This window comes from Stegostoma tigrinum, chromosome 26 (assembly GCF_030684315.1).
Source record: "Stegostoma tigrinum isolate sSteTig4 chromosome 26, sSteTig4.hap1, whole genome shotgun sequence".
Taxonomy (NCBI): Eukaryota; Metazoa; Chordata; class Chondrichthyes; order Orectolobiformes; family Stegostomatidae; genus Stegostoma; species Stegostoma tigrinum.
The window spans coordinates 11312023-11336218 of NC_081379.1; the positions used below are offsets into that span (position 1 = coordinate 11312023).

The 24196-nt window shown below is 44.2% G+C and overlaps 1 protein-coding gene across 1 annotated transcript in view; it reads left to right on the top strand.

Moving 5' to 3' along the window:
• The window catches only part of kctd10 (potassium channel tetramerization domain containing 10), a 147502-nt gene that overhangs the window by 12528 nt on the left and 110778 nt on the right, over nucleotides 1-24196 (top strand). The window contains exons 2-4 of the mRNA XM_048555698.2: nucleotides 5274-5364; nucleotides 8991-9068; nucleotides 16230-16352. The gene's annotated coding sequence lies outside the window, so the exon portion shown is untranslated. The remainder of the gene's footprint in view (nucleotides 1-5273; nucleotides 5365-8990; nucleotides 9069-16229; nucleotides 16353-24196) is intronic.

A 24196-nucleotide genomic window follows, 5' to 3' on the forward strand; every position in this document is an offset into this window, starting at 1 on the left:
TGCCTATCCCCTAATTGCTGTTGAACTGAATGGTGCCCTGGACTGTTTAAGAGCATAGTTAAGAGTCAGACACATCACTGTGGGTCTGGATTCTCACATAGGCCAGACCATGTAAGGACGACAAATTCCCTCCCTTAAAGGGCTATAGTGAAAAAGAGGCTTTTATGATAATCGTTTGACAGTTCTGTGGTCCCCATGTCTGACACTAGATTTCGAACCTAGAGTCTAATTAATTGAATGTAAATTCCACCTGTTGCCATGGTAGCATGTGAACCTGTGACCCCAGAGCATGATAGTACGCCTCTGGATTGCAAGCCCATTGGCACACTGCCACTGCCCCACCATCTCTCGACTTAAGGGACAATTAGATCTCATGACCATTTATTAAGGACCATCTTAAAGGAGGACACTGAAGTAGAGCGATATTGACCATGAGGGAGAGAACTAGAAGTACACCATTCTCTCCACGAAGTCACCGTACTTAAGAAAGGGCGTTAATGCATTGGAAGCAGCTCTGAGGAGGTTTACCAGGCAATGAATGCGTTAGAAGGATGGATTGCCTTCTGAGGAAAGGTTAGACAGGCTAGGGCAGTATTCTCTGGAGGTTGGAGTCAAGGGGAATTGACTGCATGGATGTTGAAAGGATGCTTCATCTGGTGGGAGAATCAGAACAAGGAGTCATAGTTTAAAAAAATAAGGGGCAGCCCATTTAAAGCAAATGAGGGATTTCTTTTTCCCCTCTTGGATTGTGAATGTTTGGAATTCCTGTCCACAAAAGGCAGAATCTTTAAATATTTTTAAGGCTGGAGGTAGATTCTTGACCTAGGTGATGCAAGATTATCGGGGGTATGCAGGAATATAGGGTTGAGAGTTAAAATCCAGTCAGCCATAATCTTATTACATGGTGGAGCGGGCTGGAAGCACCAAGTGGCTTACCCTCGTCCCCTGTTTGTACTAATCCTCTCCACTATTCAGAGAGGATTGTGGTTGTGGTAGGGCAGGTTTACAGAGTTTGGGGCCTACGCTGCTGAAGGCATGCCCACCAGTGGTGGGAAGGTTACAAGTGGAGATGGGACAGGGTGCACAACAGGTCAGAACTAGGGGAGCTTAGATATCGGAGGGTTGTGAGCTGATCTTTTTATTCGGTTTTCCAATTTTCTACCAAAAGAACCTGGAAGACTCTAGGCCTCCATTTGCTGGTTTTGTGTGGCAGACTGGGTACCATTGATCTGCTCTCCTAACACCATCCAACCACTACCCATTGCCAGTTTTAGTCACTGCATTTCCTACACCCCAGATCAGATGGGTATAAGGGACTGTTGATAACCCAGTTTACCTGGAAATAAGGTAGAATTACCACCTCTGGACATGCATTATCCCAGCCTGTGCCAGACTTTAATCAATTGGAAATTTTAAAGTACTGATTAATTTGGTTGTTATTAAGCTTGCTGTGGAACTCTGTGCACTTATTTTGGTTTGAATCATTCAACCCCTTACTCAATTTGGCACCCATCTCTAAGAAAGCTCTTTTCGAAAGTCTCACTGTTTGGGGATAACTACTAATGACTGGGAAATAGATTTGAAATGAGCTGTGTTGCATTTTCTTTCAGTACATACTACCACTTGTTCTTGGCTTGGCTTCAGATCACTGAAAGAAATGAAAAAGTGAAGCAGACAGAGTTGACCAGCTCCAGGCTCCTGGGTTGTGGAGCCCATATGTAGCGCTGCTGCTCTGCCATCGTCATGATAAAAGAATTTCCTTATCTTTGCTTCCATCCTCCTTCTTCATTTTGAGTATTTTTTATTAAAAGCCTGCCTCTCGGATTTTTGACAACCTGTCTGAACATTTCCTAATGAATAGGCAGAGTCCCAGAGAAGTTGAGGTTTATTGAGGCTGATAGGTAGGGAGTGAGCAGAAAGAGTGTTGTGGCAATTAGTTCTGGAGAGGACTCAGTGCCAGCATTTGTGAGAAAGGAGCTGAGGATGCGGCAGAGACAGCTGACGTACAGAGGTGGGAGTAGATAGTCAGTCAGTGTGCAGTGAGAAGAGTATAAAATCAGAAGCTCAGTTCAGGGACACCCCACTGCAAGGTCTCATTAGGCAATTAGTCGCGTTTTATTTTCTTCTTGCCTTCCACCACCAAAGGCTGAAATAAGGATTCTGAATGCTTTTCGTTTCTCATGCCTGAATATGATTAACAAGCATAGTCTCCCTGTTTCATGGCAGAAGATTTGGGTGGCAGTGTGGCTCAGTGGTTAGCACTACTTCCTCACAGAGCCAGGGACCTGGGTTCAATTCCAGCCTCAGGCAACTGTGTGGAGTTTGCATGTTCTCCTTATGTCTGTGTGAGTTTTGTCTAGGTGCTCTGGTTTCCTTCCACAGTCCAAAGATGTGCAGGGTAGGTGGGTTGGTCATGCTAAATTGTCCACAGTGTCCAGGGACACAGGCTATTCATGGGAAGCACAGGGTTATGGGGATAAGGTTGGGGGTGTGTCTGGGTGAGATGTTCTTCAGAGGTTCAGTGCAGACTTGATACAGCAAATGGCCTCTATCTGTAGGGATTCTATGAGTCCAATTTGTCAGTGACTACCCTTGAATGCAGGTATATCTCCAAATCTCAGAACAACATTGTCCTGTCTGGAGAGCTAACACTTACAAGGTTTAGCTGTGATAGTCTGGGTGTTGAGGAATTTCTGTATCTTTGACAGAAAACCCAGAAGGATATCTTGAAAAAAGTTCACTCAAACTTTGGTGAAATCTTGTAAAGTTATTTCAGAAAATTTGAAGATTCTCCTCGAAGTTTTCCCAGTTGTTTTGAGGGTGAGGCCTTAAATAGTCTGCTGCTGTGTGTTGACTGTGACTCAGAAGGTTGTGGGTTCAAATCCTGCTCTAGAACTTGTACGTACGTGCGCACACACATGTTATGGTCGACACTGTGGTGTAGTTATGTTGGCTTTTGTGTGAGGTGTTAAATCGCTGCAATTTGGCTGCAGTTGAAGGATCTCATGATGTGTTTTTGATGCAAAGCAGAGGAGGTCTCTTGTCTGAGACAACAAGTCAGTCGCTGCATAAAGTTGATATTTTATTTGTAAGTTCTCGTCATATGTCCCAGTAATTTTCCTGTAAGGCCAACTATTATTCTGAATATGTAGTCTTTGTGGCGTTGTATGAAACCTGAGAAACCTCAACAAAGGGTAGGGACAGGGCCCTCCTGCATGCTGCTGCTGCTGTGCAGAAAAGCTTTTTCAAACTGCTGTCACAGGCTTGCTGGGCCGAATGTCCACCTTCTTTATTGTTAGATTCTGGATTACACCATAGAGGCTGAGGAAAGGTGACGAGACAAATCAGGATGGTGTGGTTATCGGTGACCAAACACTTGTTATAGAAATCTGTACGTTATAGGAAACAAGAGGAAAAATTTGAAAGAGGTAAAGGAAGTTTGGGTCTGGAGATTAATGCATTAGACAGTGATGTATGTGCATCTCCATTTCAATTGTGTATGTGCATGCATAGAATGGCATACTTGAAATACACTCCTCACCTATAGTCATATGGTTGTATCAACCAGCAATGGATAACATTGCTCCTGTAATAAATGTATCAGTGCTGGAGAATCCAAGATAATAAAATGTGAGGCTGGATGAACACAGCAGGCCCAGCAGCATCTCAGGAGCACAAAAGCTGACGTTTCGGGCCTAGACCCTTCATCAGAGAGCCACAAAAGCTGACGTTTCGGGCCTAGACCCTTCATCAGATGAAGGGTCTAGGCCTGAAACGTCAGCTTTTGTGCTCCTGAGATGCTGCTGGGCCTGCTGTGTTCATCCAGCCTCACATTTTATTATTCTGTAATAAATGCCTGCGTTTTATGTCTTTTTTTAGTGAATGGAACTAAATTTGGGCTGTTTGTGTATCATATATTATCCAACATTTGAAGATCACTGAACGCTTTAACCTTTAAAGTGTGATCTACTTTCCACAAGGTAGACTGATTTGCTTGCGATGGTGTGTACCTGTGTGCAGAAGGGCAGGGCTATTAGACCATATGGCACTGGAGCTAAAGTAAGCCCATCAAGTCTGCTCTGCTATGCGTGGCTGAGGTGCCTGGTTTTTGAATGTACACATTCCCAATCAGTGTGACCATGTGGCCAGAGGTGATGCTGCCAATCAGCAGTATGTGCCCTCGTTCTGCCTTTAGAGCTGTGTGACTGGAAATGATCTGCCTCAAAAGAAGAGGCATGGAGAGGAAGTACTTTTGTACTATGTTGAGATTCTCAGGTCTTACTGGGACCACCTATTTTACGTGGGATACACCGCTCAGAACTAAGCTATCGAGGTCAACTGGAAAATGAAAATGTCAGTGTCTACTTACCCCATGGATTTACTCCCATCTTTCCTCTGCTAGTTCCTAAACTCTCCCAGCTTGCTTGCTCCTCCTGAGGCAGATAAAGGGACTTTGTGGATCCCTAAAAGAGAAAAAAACTTGCACTTATGCAGCTTGGTTTGGGACCTCAGAGTGTCCTAAATCTTTTCGCTACCAATTTGAGGTGGCACGGTGGCTCAGTGGTTAGCACTGCAACCTCACAGCACCAGGGTCCCCGGTTCAATTCCACCCTCGGGTGACTGTCTGTGTGGAGTTTGCACATTCTCCCCATGTCTGTGTGGATTTCCACCGGATGCTCCAGTTTCCTCCCATAGTCCTAAGATGTGTGGGCTAGGTGGATCGGCCATGCTAAATTGCCCATAGTGTTCAGGGGTGTGTAGCTTGGGTGGTTATAGGAGGATGGGTTGGTGTGGACTTGTTGAACCAAAGGTCAAGTTTTCATACTGAAGGGATTCTATGATAATCCTGAAGCACTTTCCAAGTGTAGATGCTCTTTTAATGTCAAAGTACAGCCACAATCTGTGCACAGGAAGTTCCCATAAAGAGCCGTGAGCTCATGACCTAGGGAGAATGGTTCAGTGATAACCAGCGGTCAGGGACCAGAGAGAACAGCTCTATTGGTTAGTGCCACATAAGATGGCAGATCTGGCCTTTGCTTAATTGGTTTATTTGAAAGCAGGATCCTTGCGCACTTGAATGAACACAGCAGGCCAAGCAGCATCTTAGGAGCACAAGATGCTGCTCCAGCCCCACACTTTATCTTGGATTCTCCAGCATCTGCAGTTCCCATTATCCTTGTGCAGCGTTGCCTGCTGTGCCACTGTAATGGGCGCAGGGTCATAAGGCTGGCAGTGAATTCAAAGGCTTATCTTTTGTCCACCTTGTCTTTCAGTAACAGGTACCCTGACCCACACGGGACTGAGCGGCACTGCCTCCAGGAGTCAGCAATCAGATGGTGCCAAGTGTGATCAGAATCCATGAAGGTGAGCGACTGTAACTGGGGGAACGCAAACGGAGGTGGGTGAGCGCTGAAATACAGTATTTTCAAATTAAAGCTCACCTCGTCTTGCCAGTAACTGGATCCGCAGATCAGTGAGACTCTGGGCTGTCTTTGGCAGTTTGTGCTTGTTCGCATCTGCTGATTTTAACCAGCTGCACACCCTAGTTTCTAACACCTCACCTGGCCAAAGCTACAAGCGGTATTCCTGCTAACTGTGGGGGAACACTAGACAATTGGAGGCGAGGATACAAGACTGAGGAGTGGGGAGCCAACCTTAATAATGGGGATCAATGGCAAAGAAAGTCAACTTAAAATCGTCACCTATTTATTCTTGTGTCACATGCTGCACTTCGGGATAACAGATTAGGAGCTTTGGGTGACACAGATCCCTTAACTCAGGCTCGGTGTCTCAAGGTTTGGTTTTTTTTTTTGGGTGGGGTAGGCCATCATTAAAAATTGGGGCCCTGTTTACAAAATGTCATCCAACCTTCCCATCAATGGGCTATCATCCTAACACAGTGTGAAGCTCCCACCCATCCAATGCTGGTACTAAACGGCCTAGGGTGAGGCAGAACTGGAATTCTGTTTGACATTTCTCAGCCTCTCCCTCTCCTCTGGCAATCCACATGAATATTGCTGAGAAAGGCATGTTCCTGCAAGTTTTCATCCCACACTCACCGGGACGAATGCAAGAATACCAAATTTGAAACAGTCTCCACACTTTATACTGTGGGACATAAAGGTGCTGGTTGGTTGACCATTTGTATCTGACTGAGATATTGCCAAGGAGACAGTAACAGAATTATTGGCTCCCCTCGTTCCTGGGTACTTGTAAAAGTTCAACGCTTAAAACTACAGTGACTCAATGATTAGCACTGTTTTCTCATAGCACCAGGAACCCAGGTTCAATTCCAGCCTCGGATGACTGTCTGTGTGGAGTTTGCATGTTCTCACTGTGTCTGGATGGGTTTCCTCCCGCAGTCCAAGGATATGCAGGTTAAGTGGATTGGACATGCTATATTGCACCGTAGTAACCAGGGATGTGCCGTCTAGGTGGATTAGCGATGGGAGATGTGGGGTTATGGGGAAGGGGGGCTGAGCCTGGGTGAGGTGCGGTTTGAGGGTTCGTGTAGACTCAGTAGGCTGAGGAGTCCCTTTCTGCACTTTAGGAATTCCGTAATTGTCTGATTTTTGTTTTGTTTCCAAGCAGGGGTCTCTGAGCATCAATATTTGTAACTTATAGCCAGCATAAGTGAGCCACATGATAAGTGGTCTACTTATCTTAAACTGGTTGTAAGTATAACCGGTGCATTCAGGATAGAACATAGAACAGTACAGCACAGCACAGGCCCTTTGGTCCACAATGTTGTGCCCACCTATTATCCTACTAAGATCAATCTACCCTGCATAACCCATATTTTACTGATAGAGCATAGAGTTGGACAACATTTGCTGAACAGTCATCAAATTACATTCTAACGGTGGCTGTATTGGGTTGTACAAAAGGGACTGGTTTAATGTGGTGTGTGCTCTGGCCTTTACAAATGACTGCATGCACATGCTTGATTTAATCACCTAATCTATCTTCCCCTGTAGTATAAACAGTTGTGGCTTCTTAAAATTTGGTATTCTCGAATTTGTCCCGATCAGTACAAGACAAAAATCTTCGGATTTTGTAACCTATTTTCAGCAATCTTCTAGTTCTGTGCCACTAAGTAACCATTTGTAATCCGTAAATTTGTTTTCTCAGAATATCACAATCCCTGAATGTCAGTGGCTTTGCCTGGCTAGTTTATTCTATTAATGTTTTGACAGGAAAGATTTCCACCTGGCTTCTGTCTTTTTTTGTCTAAGGTTCCCAGTTCTTTGCTGGTGTCCCCTGATATTTGAACAATTCATCACCGTGAACACATTTGCCTGGATCAGTTTCTCTTTTAAATCCCCTTCAAAGTGTTGTTCTGTTCCTCTTGACTTGTCCTTTCCATTGCACAGACCCGTGGATCAGTGACTCGGATGAAATGTTCCATTCAAGCTCTCAAACCAGTTCATGTTTCCATCTTCCCCACTTCGCATCTCTTTGACAACCAATGCTATTTACAGTAGCCCTAATGGGTTTGCATCCCCCCCAAAAGCCGTATCCCACTCACCCCATCCTGTGTTGGAAGTTGTCAGCAGAACAGATTCAATCCCCACAAACGTTGACCAGGTAACTCGGGTACAATGCTAAATTGTGAAGGAAGAAATCTATACAATTCTAACTCCAAATTATTGTGTCAGTCTACCCCAGCACGTGCAGGGCATGTTATGTAGGGTCCTTCCTTTCACTGTGATTTGTTTTTCCTATCTCACTCAAGAATATTTTTTGTTTATAGTGTGGAAAACAAACCAGCATCTGACAAACGGAGCACCCTAAAACCGCCCTATCATTCTCTTAAAGTAGACTGTGGGACCAAGTCTCTCAGTTGGTGGGTTGCAATCAGGTATTGTTGCTATTGACTGGAGCAGTCCTATTGACCCCCACAGTCCTGATTTCTCAGTGTTTCAGAGTTCATCAGAATAGTAAAAGAGTAAAGCAATGTTATTGAGTGTGTATTGGAAAGCTGCTAAATATCATTACGGAATGTTTAGAGCAAGGCAGTTGAGCTGTTTGAATTCCTCCTTTTGGAACGCCATCTACTGTTGGCCGTTTCATAACCTAAGCACCGACCTGAACAGGTTACACTCAGTCTGACGTTTCTATCAGCAACATTGTGCCTCTGAAGCAGCACTGCATCTGGGCTTGCAATAACGTGCCCAGCTTATTGTTAGCAAAGATAGTGGGAACTGCAGATGCTGGAGAATCCAAGATAACAAAGTGTGGAGCTGGATGAACACAGCAGGCCAAGCAGCATCTCAGGAGCACAAAAGCTGACGTTTCGGGCCTAGATCCTTCATCACCCTCTGAAGGGTCTAGGCCCGAAACGTCAGCTTTTGTGCTCCTGAGATGCTGCTTGGCCTGCTGTGTTCATCCAGCTCACACTTTGTTATCTTATTATTGTTAGCAACAGCCTGCTTTCAGATTTAAACTCCCCTCAGTATCCTTGCGTGAGTGTTGTGATTGAGGCTCTAACCAAGTTTAGAGCTTGATCCCTCCTTTTATTCTGCTGGGATTCTGAGTCCACAAGCCCACTCAGCCATCTAAGGAAAGTGAGGAACCCTTTGCTAGAAATGGAACCTTTGCTCTTTCTATTTTCTTTTGCCTCTCCCAGGTGTCTCCCCTATGTCTATGGGATTGCAGTGGGAATGCAGGGTCACGGATGTAGTCTGGGCAGAGAGGAATTGTTTCCCCATGATGGCTTGGCCATTAGGATGTGGGATAGTCTTGATGGGCTGACTGGTACCATTTTGTCTCCTAGTTCTTTGTTGCTCCAGTTAATAGGCTCTGTTGCGAACTTCACTTCATTTTTTGAGCTTCTAGTTACAGAAATGCAGAGTTAGCAGCGTGGTTTCAATGTTGGGATCTGTTAGTAGATCGCAGTGTTGAGGTAGCTCCTGCTAACAACCGGGCACTGCCTTCTGCTTCTACGTGCTGGCCTCTGCTGCTCTTTTTTTTACCATTTTCTTTTCAAGGGCTCCAGGGAGAGGAGAACTTTGATCCGAGACTCTTCACTACAAACTCTAGTTCAACATCATCCCAGAAACGCGAAGGTTTGTGCTCTTAGCTTTTCACTTCCGTGTTTTGTTTTTGATGCATTCCACTTTAACACACTGATAGTTATTGAGACCCCTAACCCGCAAACCATCTTACGTCTTCCCACTAACAGTCCCTTGTGCAGCAGAGCAGTACATTCGGAGTTAGCTACTCATTGCATTCTGAAGGTTTAGCTCTATAACCTTCAGCCCTTCATAAACAGCCTGTTGTTCAATTGCTAATATTTTTATAATTGAGATAAGAGTAGAGGCACAGGGTACAAAGCAAAGACATGATGCCTTGCCACCTCAAATCATTGGTCAGATCACATTTGGAGCTCTCTGTTCAGTTCTGGGCACCTTATTTAAGGAAGGATGTTAAAACCCTGCAGACAGTGCGAAGGAGATTTACTAGAAGGACACAAGAAATGAGTGATTTTAGATAGAAAGAAAAATCAGAAAATTTGGGCTTATTCTCCTTGGGGCAGAGAAGTTTAAGAAGTGACCATACCGAAGTGTTCAACATTATGAACAATATTGACAGGGTAAAGAAGGATCTTCTGTCCCCACTCTTTGGTCTCTTGGTAACTAGGGTTCACAATTTCAGGATTGTCAGCAAGAGAGGTAGGAGTGAGATGAGGAGAAACTTGTTTACTCAGAGGCTTGTTAGGATTTAGAATGCACTGCTTGGGAGAATGGTGGAGGTGGATTTCTTAGGTAGGTTTCAAAAGTGAGCTGGATATATATATTTGAAGGTGATGAATTCATAGGGTCATGGAGATGGTGCTGGAGATTGGGATTAGCTGGGTAGCTCTTTCAGGAACTGATAGACTTGATGGGTCAAATAGCCTCCTTTCAGTACTGTAAATTCTATGATTCTATAAATATGGTATGAGAGGACATAGCCTCAGAATAAAGGAGCACCAATTTAAGACTGAAATGAGGAGGAATTTCTGCTCTGAGGGTTATGAGTCTTTGGAACTCCTTACAACAGAGAGCTGTGGGGGGGCAGAGTCCTTGTGTAAATTAATGTTGAGTAGGGAAATCGAGGGTTATGGGGAAAGGGCAGGAAAGTGAACATGAGTGGCTGATCAGCTGTGATCCTATGGCATGGCAGAGCAGGCTCGAGGGGCTGAATGGCCTACTCCTGTTCCCATTTCTAATGAAAGCTTTGGAAGAAAGATGTGGGAGTGAACACTGTTTGAATGTTCCTGTAATTTTCCTCCATGATTTACTGTTGGCAGTGTGAAGGGCATTATTCTCATTAATATTTTGAAACTCAAGGACAATTTTTTTTGTTGGGGGCAGGTGGGGTGGTGGAGTTTGTTGTTAACCTGTAAGATTTTGGGGAAGGCAATCTGGATCGTACCCTTCTCCTGCTACCTGCTACCATGCTTGGAGCTGACCAGGGGCTAACAGCCAACTGAATGAAGAGATTCACTTCAGCCCAAGAGAGAAACTTGACCTATTCCCTATGGGGCTGAAATATGTAACTTGGCGAGGGTCCAGCTTGGAGGTAAAATGTCAATTCAGTCTGCAGTTGTCTGTTTAAAGCAGGAAACCAGACCCTAACACATTAGTCGACATTCAATTTATTTACAGAATGCAATATTCTATGTCACTGTGTCTCCCTTTGAACCAACAAACCCAGTGTCCCAGCAGTCTCCACTTATATGTGCTCAAGGTAGTCAACCAGTGCCTTCACTTGTGTCTTTAACCCTAATAACAGACTTTTCAACAAAATGGTGGGACATACAGTCATGCTATTTTTAAACGAGGAGCATTTTATTGCTCACAGTAGCTGCTAGCGCTCCGAATTGAAGATTTTCCTCAGAATAACTATGGTGAGTCTGTTTTGTTTGGTGGATGGGTCAGCAACCAAAGGGCACAAACTTGAGCTGATTGAGAAAGGAATCAGGCGGGAATTTATTCTTCTATTGCCCAGCGTTATGATCTGGAACATGTGATAGAAGCAGATTCGGTAGGATCTTTCAAAAAAATCATTGGATTTGTGTTTGAAAAGGCACGATCTGTGAAGCTTTTGAGATATGTGTCAAAGTAATTGGATTGCTCTGTTGAAGGGCTGACAGAGAGTACGGATCAAATGGCCTCGTCGTTTGGCCTAACTGTTCTAATGTCTTGTTGGCTGACTTATCTTCATCCTGACAGTGTTGTTCACTCCGCAAGATGAAAGGGAATGGATAAAACTGAAGCTGTTACAAACCTTGAGGTAAAATGTTGGGTTAGTTTTTCCCTTTAACACTTCAAATGGCCAGAGAAAGCCTCACGTCAAATGCTAATCCTCTCACTCTCCCATTGTGACCTTTTTGTCCACACTCTCTCTGCAAGAAACAATGCACATGGACTCACTGTCTGAACTAAGGTCTGACAATAAAAAAACTGCATATGCTATCTGAAAACAAACACAAGTCCAGAGGAGTTGGCCGGTGACGAGGAGAGAGAGAGGGAGAGCAGAAAAGAACAGTTTATGTTAACCACCTAAGTGAAATGTAATGTCAGCCTAGATCTGCTTAAACAGGCTTAGTACTGTCAGTGCTTGGCATTTTGATTTTGTGCTTTAATTCCACCTCACATTGATGAAAGGATTATGAGGCTGTGGAGGAAGAGTGCAAATCCCTGCATTTCGGTTGACCTTGGCTGCCTTTGGATTTTTTCGAGGCTTAAGCTGTCAAAGATGAGATAGAATAATCCTCTTTCCAGATCACTTAGACTCCCTGCATCTTGGTGTTATCTAAAGTCACCAATTCATCTTTCCCCTTATCCCACAATCCACACCCTCACTGTGTGAGGCACCTGTATAACTGACCTGTTTTTAACATCACCCTCTTCTGCTGGAAAGCAAATATTGGATCCTTTGAAAACTGGGAGAATTTTGGGAGATTTGAACTTACAAACAAGATCTGGTTGCTGCTACCAGTGGGAGGGAGTGGTAAGATGTTACACTTGTGTACTTTGTTACACAGTCAGAAGTCACGCACCATTGGGTTATAGTCCAACTGCTCACCTCATTTGCACATCTGCTTGTTGGTGCACCTAGACACTATGAATACAAGATGGGCACAAAAAATTCAACCAGAAATTCAAGGAGATGTTTCTTCACTCCTAACAGTGGTGAGAATGTAGAGGGTGTAGACGAGACTAATAGCATAGATGCATTTGAAGGAAAGTGGACTAGTATATGAGGGGGAAGGGTTACAGTAAGCTCATTGTAAGTGGGAAAGTAAGTTGTGAAGAGCTTGTAATGTGATACAGGTCAATGAAATGAGTGGCACAAATTTAGCACATGGAGTATGATAATGGGGGTCAAGGTGACCTTGTCCACTTGGGCAGGCAGAATAGAAAAACAACAAATTACTTACATGGAGAGAGATTAAAAGTCATTGTCCTGAAGATTATAGTCCTGCTGTCTCATTAGAGAGAGATAACTGCTTGTGGTTTAACCATGCCTTAGGTGAGGAGGGAGAAGAACTCTTCTGAACCCCTCCCATTTCCTGGGTGGCACGGTGGCTCAGTGGTTAGCACTGCTGTCTCTCAGCACCAGGAATCCAGGTTCAGTTCCAACCTCGGCAACTGTACGTGTGGAGTTTGTATGTTCTCCCTGTGTCTGCATGGGTTTCCTCCAGGTGCTCAGGTTTCCTCCCACAGCCTGAAGATGTGCAGGTTGGGTGGACTGGCCATGCTAAATTACCCATAGTGTTCAGGGATGTGTAGGTTAGGTGTGTTAGCCATGGGAAATACAGGGATAAGGTTAGGGGATGGATTGGTGTGGACTTGTTGAGCTGAATGGCCTATTGCCACACTGGGGATTCTGTGATTCAAGGTAACATCACCAGTGTGGGAATTGAACCCATGCTGTTTAATTGAGCTAACTGACATCCTGAACTGTGAGCTGCAGAGGGATCTGGGACCTGAAGCATCAAGTCCTTAAGTAGACACAGGTGATTAGGAAGGCGATGGAAATGTAGCTGTTTATTGCAAACAATGATCCCTCTTAGCTGAGCAGCTGCACAGCCAGTCAGAGGGTCCCCTGAAGCTGCATGGTGTTTAGGCACCTGGTCTTCTGGAAGCAGAAGTTTCTGCTGTGCACAGACCCTCGGAGGTCCACACAGTGACAGGAAAATATAGTGGGAACTTAGATAACAAGGGGAATGGAATATAGAAGTGGGAGAGGTTTAGTGCAATGCACAGAACGTTGGGAGGACCACACCAAGAACTGTAAGCAGTTTCCTTTCCTTTATCTAAGAAAGGATGCAATTGCATCAGCAGCAGTGCAGAGAAAGTCTGTCAGCTGATTCTTGGAATCCAGATGATTGTTTGAGGGCAAGTTGGACATAGAAAACCTGCATGCGTTGGAATTGGAGGTGATCTTTTTGAAAAATAACGGAGGTTTTGACAAAATGCTGACAGCACAGTTCTTCCTTGTGGTAGCGGCTAGAACTAGAGGTCACAGTTTTAAAACTAAGGGGCCCCTCAGTTAAGACGAAGATGTGAAGTGTATTCTGTGATGGATACAAGTCTTTGGGATTCTTTCCAACAGCACTGGAGCTGGGGCTAGTGAATACGTTGAAGGCAGTGGTAGTACTGGTTAGTGAAGAACCTGCCTGGGCAGTAGGCTGCAAAGTGGTGTTGAAGCATATTAAGATGAACTATGAACACACAAACATGAATAAGGCCCTCAGCCCATCAGATCTGCTACAATTTCAATTAAATCGTGGGTACTGTCAATCTTAATGTCAGTTTTCCTCTCAACCTCCATATCCCTTGATGTCATTAGTCTCCAGAAACCGATTCATTTTGGATCTGTTCAGTGACTGAGCCTTCACCGATCTCTGGTGTAACGAATGACATAGGTTCACCTGCCCTCCTGAGTCGAGCAGTTCCTCCCCACTCCAGTTCGAAATGACCTAACAGAGATGGTTCCCTGGCTGTAGACTGACCAACTGGTGAAACACTTGTATCCACACATAGCCTGTCACCCCCCCGTAAGAATTGTGAAGTTTCAGTGAGATCACCCCTCATTTCACATAACTCTAGAGAATGCAAATTCTTTGATCCCTCGTCAGAAGAGACTGTTGCCACGTCCATGGATTAATCTGATGAAACTCTGCCACATCGGTTGATGGCAAGTAAATCCCCACTTCAGATAAGGAGATCAAGACATTATACAATGCAGGTCTCACCAGGACTCGCAGCAAGATATCTGTATTCCTGTACTCGCATCCCTTTTTGATGAAGACCGATATCCCATTTATCTTCTGAATTATTTCCTGCACCTGCACAGTAACCTTTAGTGAGTCATGTACATGTTGATCTTATTGAACAAATGGTGGAGCAGGCTCAAGGGGGTGAATATGCACCTGCTATGCCTAATTGGCATAATTGTATAAAGTTGAGATGGGATTGGAGGAGGGTCAAGAAGACTATAAATGCTGGTGTGGACAGGTTGGGCTGAATGGCTGTGTCTTAGATCCTGTGTAAAACCGTTCTTGAACAAAACAAACAAGAAGCCAGGGATCGTCCCTATTTGACCCAGCTGCACACCAAGACGTGCTCCTCAGTGAACTACTGAAGGACCTTTCCATTATTTCATAGACTGCATCTCCCTTTCAAAATGCTTGGGCCCTACACTGCATTTGTTTCACCTGATCATACACATATTGTAGCATTGCATGTATCCGTGGTTCGCTCACGGTTGGGGAATTTCAACATCAAGTTTATATATAAAATTTCCCCACAAAATGTACATTTCAAAGAACAATCGCCAGTAATGGGGTTTATGACTGAACTAGCAGGGCTTGCCGTAGTGCTTTGGAACCTTTTGATGGTGATAGAGTTTGAATAAATACTGCTGTGTGCTGTATATGTCATACAAATGGGACTGCTGTCTGTCATTCTAAATTGTACCTGTCAGGCTTAGGGCAGGTTAGACTATATGGGTCAGCTGTCGATTTCCTCGTCCATTTGATGGAACTTGTAATTTTGGTAAGTTTCTAGATGCCTATTGGCTGTTAGGGTTCTGATTATGCCAATATTATTTTTGGTTAACTTAACTGGATTTAAAATTGGTGATGCATCCAGTTCTTTTCTAGACATTTAAGCTTTTTTTTTCCTTTCCCCAGGAAGTAACAAAATTCCGTTATATTGACCAGGATTGTGTTGTCCCTGATTCGCGATATTAATTTGTTTGTTCGTGAGCTGTAGGCAACACTGCTTGGCCAACATTTGAGGAGCTATTGTTGACTGGCTTGCGGGACCATGTCAGAGGGCAGATTAGAGTGAGTGTGCAGTCACATATAGGACACATATAGCAGATACCCTTCCCTGATGGGTTTTTTCAATTGTTGATTTTATGGTGACACTTACCAGGACTAGATTTGTATTCCAGATTTAGTTTATTCAACTTGTACCTTCTGCTGTAGTGGGATTTGGACCATGACTCCACGGTCGTCTGGATTACTTATTCAGTGATGTTATTGCTATCTACCATCCTCCCCTAATAACTGCTCTGAAAAGAGAGCCGCCCTCTCCCCAGCCCTGACAGTCATTGAGCTGAAATGAGGAGGGTTTCCAAGCTTACTGCCCAGGAACAGTGAAAAAACAGTGAAGTTCAAAATCCGGATGGTGTGGGATATGGAAGTGATAATGGTCCCATGCATTTACTGCCCTTCTCTTCCAGAGGTTTGGAAGGAGATTTAGTGAGTTAGTGGGGTGCATTGTGTTGATGGTGCACATTGCAGCTTCTGGGCATTGCTGGTGGAGAGAGTGAGTATGTAAGGTGGTGATGTTGATCAGTGAAAAGCTTTATCCCAGGCAGTGTGTTAAGCTGGAGTATTAGAGCTGCCCTCATCCAGGCGAGTGAGGAGGATTCCATCACACTCCTCACTTGTGCCTTGAAGATGGTGGATAGCCTCTGAGGAGACAAGACGAGAGATAGGTTACAGACAAATCTCCCAAAAGGCTAATTTGTGGTGCTGGCTAATGACTATTTCGATTACTTTATTTTCACATATGAACTGGATACTTGGAATCTAACAAACATACCCCTCAACCTGGCAGGTGGCTAAATGATCTGACCCTTTAAACTTGATGTGGGATGATCTGCTGTTTATTAGAACCAAGCTCAGTGGTATTTTTAACCTTTTTGTTAATCTCTTGCAGCGTCTTCTTGGCCAGAACCTTCAGCTTGTTGTGGATCTGCAGGCACAGATACCAGAGTGACAGCCCCAAGTCAATGTCTCAACATCTCCAGGAGATGCGGCCCATGGCTTTAACATCCCTTTGGTTTGCAGTGGTTTCTGTGACGACACAGTTATCTTCAGCTAATGCTACTTTACTAATGGTGTCAAATATTATGCTCAACAGTGAAAATATGTGAATAGTAAATATGAGAGAGAACGCTGAGATGTGATGATTGAGATGGTCAGGCTTTGAATTAGGAGCATGTAGCTCATGTTCACACCCACCGACCCGGTCACACAAACTTTCCGTGCACCCCACCTCCCCCCAGCAAAACCTCCAATTCTCACTGACCTATTTGGGATCCAAGTCTGTAATCACTAATTCCCCTCCAGTATCTCAGTGAGTGGCCATTCTTCATAAACACTTGGTGGGCCATTTGACTTGGCTGGAGGCTTTGTTTCTTGCCTTCACTCTGCGTCCACATAGACACATCATCCAGCAGTGGTTAGTAGATTAGAAATCAGGAGCCCCCATTCAAGTTCCCCATGAGATTAGCTAACTTGGAGAGAGCAGAGGTTAAACCTGACATGTTGTTATACTGGATAACAAAGTGGGAAGCTGGATGAACACAGCCGGTTATACTGAACCTTGATGTCAACCATCTTAAGCCCCAAAATGAATGTTTCCAAAACTCCCTCAAATTGGAGATCAAATTCCAATACATTCTGGAGCAATGTTCTCCACTATGATTGCCACCTACCAAATTGGCCACTGACATGTGGTGAATTGATGTCTGTTATTAAGTGAGGTTTAACAAGATGGACTGGTGCAGGGTCCCAATGCCAGTTCAACAGTTCCAGGCACTGACTGACACAATCCATGGCCAAACAGTAGTAGAAAATCCTGCAGACAAAGCAACCCACGACATTAAGCATCCAAAGCCAAGTTCCATTCAGGCTCTGTGGCAATGGCACCCCGTTGAAGGTTAAAAAGATCAAGTTGAAATATTTTACTTGCTTCAAACACAACTGGTGAGTTGCAGCTTCTGAAAGTATTCTTTAGTAGAGCTGCTGTCTCAGGCAGGCTGCTGCTGCCATTGTTGTTCCTTTGTCATCCTGTCCCTCAAACCTAGTTCATCTGTTTCAAGATCCACCCCATTGCTTGCTTGTGGTTTATTATTTATTGCGTGGTGAATGTGATCTGTCTGGGAGGGGCTCAGAGGTGCTTGCGTGATTTGGATAGGTTGAGTCAATTGGAAAATGCATGGTAGGTGAAAGATAATGTGGATAAATATGAGGCTATCAACTTTGGTAGCAAAAAGAGGAAGGTGATTAAGATGTGATTGGTGATTGGGAAAGGTGGGGAGGCGCAATGAGACCCCAGGTGTCCTTGTACACCAGTTGCTGAAAGTAAGCCTGCAGGTGCAGTACATGGTGAAGAAGGCAAATGGTACGTTGATCCAGTACACGGTGAGATGATTCAAGTACAGGAGTCGGGATGTCTTGTGGCAATTGTACAGGGCCTCAGTGAGGTCACACCTTGAGTACTGTGTGCAGTTGTAATCTCCTTATCTGAGGAAGGATGCAAGGAAGGCAACAAAGGTTTAACAGACTTATTCCTGGGATGGCAGGACTGATGTATAAAGAGGGATTGAATCAATTAGGAGTATACTCACTAGTGTTTAGAGAATGGGGGTGGGCACGATCTCAGATAGTGAGCAAAGACTCCAAATTCCTTGGCTAGCATTGTGGTAAAATAATAGACTTACGGATTGCCTTCAAATATTAACCCAGAGATTATAAGGACTCCAGATGCTGGAGTATGAGGTAACACAGTGCAGAGTTGGAGGAACACAGCAGGCCAGGCAGCATCAGAGGAGCAGGAAAGTTGACATTTTGGGTCGGGACCCTTCTTCAGAAAACATTAACCCAACCTTGCAGGACCACTTGATACATTTTTTTCAAAGAACTCAGTTGATTAATTAGATTAATGTCACATCTTACTAACTGGTCTTGATCAACAACTGAAATGTGTACTAACAATGCATGCTCTTAATGGTTATGTTTTATTAACACCAATTAATCTTTTACTAACTGGACTTGAACAAATGAAGGCAACTGAACTGATTGTACTGAGTAGGGAAATGATTTGGGTAGGAAGAAATAATTGAATTTTAGGTACATACTGCCATCACTTCTATTATCTATGATAAATATTATAATAGATATTATCCATGGCAGTGATTTCCATCAGTGCATACAACCAACAGCCCACTATATGCTGTACAATGCACATTCAGAAGTGTGATCAAGAAGGACAGGAATGAAAGAGAAATTCTGTCTCTGCCAAGGGTTGGTTGAACATATCTTAACATTAGATATGGTGATGAGACACAGGACCTTGTACAATTTGCATGAACAAACCCTTGTCATTTTTAGGGAATTCACTCCCTTCGCATAGTAAGGAAGGTAGGATTGTCACCAGTGCAAATGACACAGATGCCTGACCTCTGCCTAGGATGCTATTCTTTTAAGTGAGAGATGGAAAAGGTTGGGAGATCCACTCTCTGGTAGGTGGCAAGGGGCAGCTCTGAGACATAGGTTTAATAGCCTGCAAATGGTTGGTAAGTAGAGTGTTAGAAGGAAGCCAAGTAAGTGGTCCATGGTTTTCAGGTCCTGGGATATGACATATTCATATTGAGATTCATCACAGACTGGGGATCCAGCAAGGAGGGTGAGCATCTAGGAAGAGGCAGCAGGACCTTGGTAGGAGCAGGTGAGTACATTTCAGGAAGAATAGCCATTTCACTCAAACAGGATAAAGAACACCATGGAAAAGTAAAAGCAAAGCCTGTAGTGTGAGGGACCATTGTCTATCAGATTACAATCTTAACTAGCTGCAGTTCCAACAGCAAAAGTCAGACTACTCCTACAAAATGTTACTCTTACAGTTGGTGGTAGCCTTCAGATCAGCTACTGCCCTAATAACTCAGTCTAATGCATGTTTACTTGCACAGATATTTGACTAATTTGCTACTGATTCTGGTACTAACACTTCGAACTAACACTCCTGACTAATGTTATGCTATTAATATTCTAACATTAATCTGAACGGTGCACCACTTCGGAGTGGCTTGATTCTAGATGATTCGAGGGCAGCCACTGTCTGTTCCTGATGTGGAATTGTGGATAGCTTTTTGTATCTTCAAACCCCACATTGCTTGTGCGAGAAATGTGAGCAAGACCCATTAGACTCAGGCTGCTCTTTCACCGTTGTAAGACAGTAGTTCCATGCGAATCATTTAGATTGCAAATTGTGTTGAAAGGACGCAATAGGCTGGGAATGCCCAAAATGAACAGGGCAAAGTTAATTAAGCATTAGATACAACATCTCCATCTCGCACCTTGACTAGCAAGTCTGTCTCTGAGACAAGCAAGCCCAGCTGTTAGCCCCACTAAAGCTGACCACTGACTTTGGTCAGATGGGCGCTACATAAGTTTAGAGTATCATTGTTAGCTGTACACTAAAAAGAGAAGGCTGTATTTTCAGGCCACTTTTTCAAACCACCAAAACCCCACCCCTCTCAAAACCTTCCAGCTGGTGAATTATTTTTGAAATGTGGCTGATATGTTAGCAAGCACAGTGTAATAATAACTGGACAACAAGCCATGTTGACTGAGCAATGTTATTAGTGAGGACTCCAGGGTGGAGTCCCCTGTTCTTCCTTTGAAATAGTGTCTAAGGAACTTTTGTACCCAGCCGCCCAGGTAGGTCGGTTTACCATCCCATTGCAGAGGTGTGTCTTTTCTACAGTTGTGGAGTCTGCTTGAACTTGGAACTTTGGATTCGGCACACCAATGCCACCAACTGCACTGCAGCAGACTTTCCACCTGTAGGAGAAAGGTAGTCCGAACCTCAGCTGTAAATGGCCCATCCAACATTAAGTATTAATTCTGTACAGTATCAATGTGAGAACAGGCTGCAACATTATTTGATTGTAAAGTGGGTCACCCTTTCAGCCCATCAGCTGCTGAATGCATCGTCTGCAACCTTTAATTAGCTTTTGATTTGCTGGAGACCACTGGAATAGACTGCTGCAGACTTTCAGTCCTACAAATCTGAGCTCACACCAAATCCCATTCACCCTGTGCTCACTGAGCTATGGCGGCCCTCGCTTCAGGAACGTCTGCTTTTCAATATTTTCGAATAAACCCGCTCGGAGATGTTATGACACACCTCTGGAGCAGATGAGACTTGAACTGAAACTTCTGGCACAGTGGCAGGGACACTGGCACTGTGCATGAGCCCTAAATACCTTTTAAAATTCAAATGCTGGTTTATAAAATCAAACCCTTCCTGGTCTATGTTACCACCTCCAGCCTGTCATCTCTGCACACCTCCAATTCTGGCCTTGATGTGACTTTCATCACTTCCTCATTGGCTATGCCTTTATTTGCATGGACCCTAACCTCAGGGATTCTCTTCTGGCTCTTAGACATTCTGTAGAACCTATCCTGTTTTGACTGCCCTAAGATCTCCTTGGCTGGGACTTGTTACTATTTCCTGTGAAATGCTTTGGGATGCTTTTCCTACTGTCATGGTGCTGTGCAAATTACAGGTTGTTTTGGTTGAGCAAGTTCAGGATCGAGGCTTTGAGATCAGGCCCAAAAGAGCCTCTTCATAACTCCCCCACAACATTTAGTATTTAACAAAAAAAATCTGAAGAACAGTAATTGTTTTGCCAATAATAGATGAGGTTAAATATTATTCATTGTGGATTCTAATGTTAAATGTTACCCAGCTGTCGTTTATTACATTCATGTTTTCAGTGATGTAATTACAGTGTGGTTCACTGCTAATTACATTGTGGTTAATTGCCTTTCGCCTCCTCTTATTAAGAAGCATTTTCCTTCTCTGTATCAAGCTTGTGCATTTCTGCCAGGGCAGCAGTTGGGTTGTTGCATTTGGACTCAGCTGCCCCTGGGCGAGCTGGGAATATACCAGCCCGGAAATCTGATTGGGAAAGGCACCCCTTCCTCCAGCAGCAAGCTACCAGGCAGGGGTAGGCTCTCGTTCACCTTTTCATGTTCCCGTGGTTTAGCTGACACATACATGCAATGCCACAACATTAACCTCGCTCTCTATAAACATCGACTCATCCAAAACGCCGGTGCAGAGTCTCCTAAGCTGTGTGGAGTCGTCTTCATCCTGCAGTTGCTGATTTACACTGGCACCCAGTAGGAGACTACCTCAATTTTGAAAGAATTCTCAATACTCCTTTCACATTTCTCCATGGCCTGGCCACCGAGAGCTGTGGGGATAGAGTCCTTGTGTATATTTAATGTGAGAGGTTCTTGATCAGTGGGTTACAAGGAAAGTGGACGTGAGAATCAGCCATGATCTTATTGAATGGCAGAGCAGGCCCAAGGGGCTGAATGGCCTATTCCTACTCCTGTTCCCATGTCTTACGGCCTTGACCCTCCTTATCTATAAATTCTCTGAGCTCTCACTGATGCAGAATATCTGTGCGCCTCCAATTCTGGCTTCTTGTCCTTCGCTAATTTTAATTGCTACCCTGAACATGGTCATACTTTCTAACCTCTGGAAACTGCACCCACCACCCCCCACCCCCCCCAACCCCCAAACCTGCTTCCTTTCTGTAAGATTCTTATCAGAACTTAACATCATGGTGTCGTTGTTCAGTGCTGTGCTGTTTGGACGTTGTGTGACACAGCACTGGTGCAGGTGGGTCTCAAACCTAGATCTTCTTGCTCAGAGTTAGGAAGGAGACCATTCCACCATCAGACCCTGCCATATTGTAGCTCTTGGTCACTCACTCTAACATCTCCTTACGTGGCTTGGTAAACTTGACACAATACTCTGGGGAAGCTTCCTAGGATGTTTTCACTATATTAAGGGTGAGCAATAAATGCAGTTTGTATTCTTTTATTGATGGGACCTGTGCTTGGCAAGTGACCATTTGAGCAAGTACTGGGGGAGTGTGGGTAATTGCTAGAACCATACCCCAACCAGAGTTGGCATTTTCAGTATAGGAGCAAGTAATGTGGCTCAAATTAGTTCGAAGGTGCTGCGTAATACACAATATTTAACATTGAGGATCAGAATAAAACCAAAAACTGTCAATGCTGGAAATCCGAAAGAAACAAAAGCAGGCAGTTGCTGGACAAACTCAGCAGGTCTGTTAACATCTGCAGAGAGAAAACAGCTAACTGCTCAAGTCCAGCAACCCTTCTTCAGAGCTAGCCATGTCTCTAACAAGCATCCACATGCTAGAAAGCAAAACAGGCATTCAGGATTGGAATTCGTCTGATATTTTAGACAAACATCTCTCTTTTTACAAAATAGAGCTAACGGGAGCAATCCTCTGGCAGGGGAACTGTTGCTGCCCATTAAGCACAATAAGGAGAAAATGAACTCCTGGAAATTAAAAAAAAACACAGAAGGCAGCAAGAAGGTGGCAACATGTGTCCGCCTCCCCCCACATCCCATCACCTACCCTTCTCTGATGAAGGGTCTAGGCCTGAAACGTTAGCTTTTGTGCTCCTGAGATGCTGCTTGGCCTGCTGTGTTCATCCAGCTCCACACTTTGTTATCTCAGATTCTCCAGCATCTGCAGTTCCCATTATCTCTGACCTATCCGCAAACACCCTGGCCTTCCCGACCACACCAACCAGGTAGTCCATGGGGAGCAGGGAAACGAAGCAGCAAATCCTGGGTGAGCTTGAGTTGTGAGGAGCCCTGGGAAACTCCTTTTAGCAGAGCATAAGGCAAAAGCAAAAAACTTGGAGCACAGTTGGATTGTAATGATTTTACTGAATGCAAACTTCAGTTAATAGAAGGAGTAGATCACTCGGCCTTTTGACCCTGCTTTACCATTCTATACTGTCCTGAATGATCTGATGACACCACGTTCCTGCCTAGGCCCTAATCATCTTTGACCCTTTTACTTATCAAGAATCTATCTACCGCTGCCTTAAAAGTATTCAAAGACTCCATTTCCATCAACCTTTGGGAAATAGACTTCCAAAGACTAATGATCTGAGTGAGAAAAAAAGATTCTCCTCGTTGGTGACTGTTTATTTTAGAATCTCCCACAACAGAAAATATCCTTTCAACACAGACACTGTCAAAACCCCTCAGGACTTTTTTCACACTTCAATGAAGTGCCTCTTACTCTTACAAACTCCAGTAGATGCAAGCAACCTCTCACCATTGAGAATTTTTAAAATTTTCCAGCCAAAATGGACAATTTCATGTTACCCCTCCATTTAGCAGATTGTTGCCTGCCAACTTAGCTTATCTATGACTTTTTGTGGCCTTATTTCCTATTCACAACTTATCTTCCCACAAAGCATCAACAATTCCTCCCTGTCGTTGTATCATCAGGCTTAAGGGGCTGAATGGCCTGCTTCCTCTGTCTCATGATCTCACGATCACCAATGGAGAACAAACTAAGTTCCACATGATTGACTGACTGAAAGTTATAAGCTCCAAAATGGCCAACTTACACGTGTGTTGACATCGCTGGTAGAAACTTTAGATACAGTGAAGTCCATGTTGCAATGTTTGTACAGCTCAGTTCACCCAAAGCTGAGAAGATTGTCTAACCCATTCCTTTCCAGACTGATTGGTTAGTTGCAACAGCAGAGCTAGACACAGTGCCTTTTTGAGAAGTGGTGTGAGTTGAAAGGGACAAACTGTATTCCTGGTGGAGCTGTGGGTGAGTCTACAGCAATGTAGCAGCACTACCAGGTGGCCTGCTCTGTGCTCCATTGTACAACAAAGGACCTGGTCAGGTTGCAGTCAGCAACTGCGAATTGTGGCTGGGGAGGTCATGTGCCCAATAGCCCATCAGTGGCATCTTTTGAGAACACGGTTCAGAGCTCTCTGAACTAATGCTTGTTCTTAAATGTTTGCAAATTTCT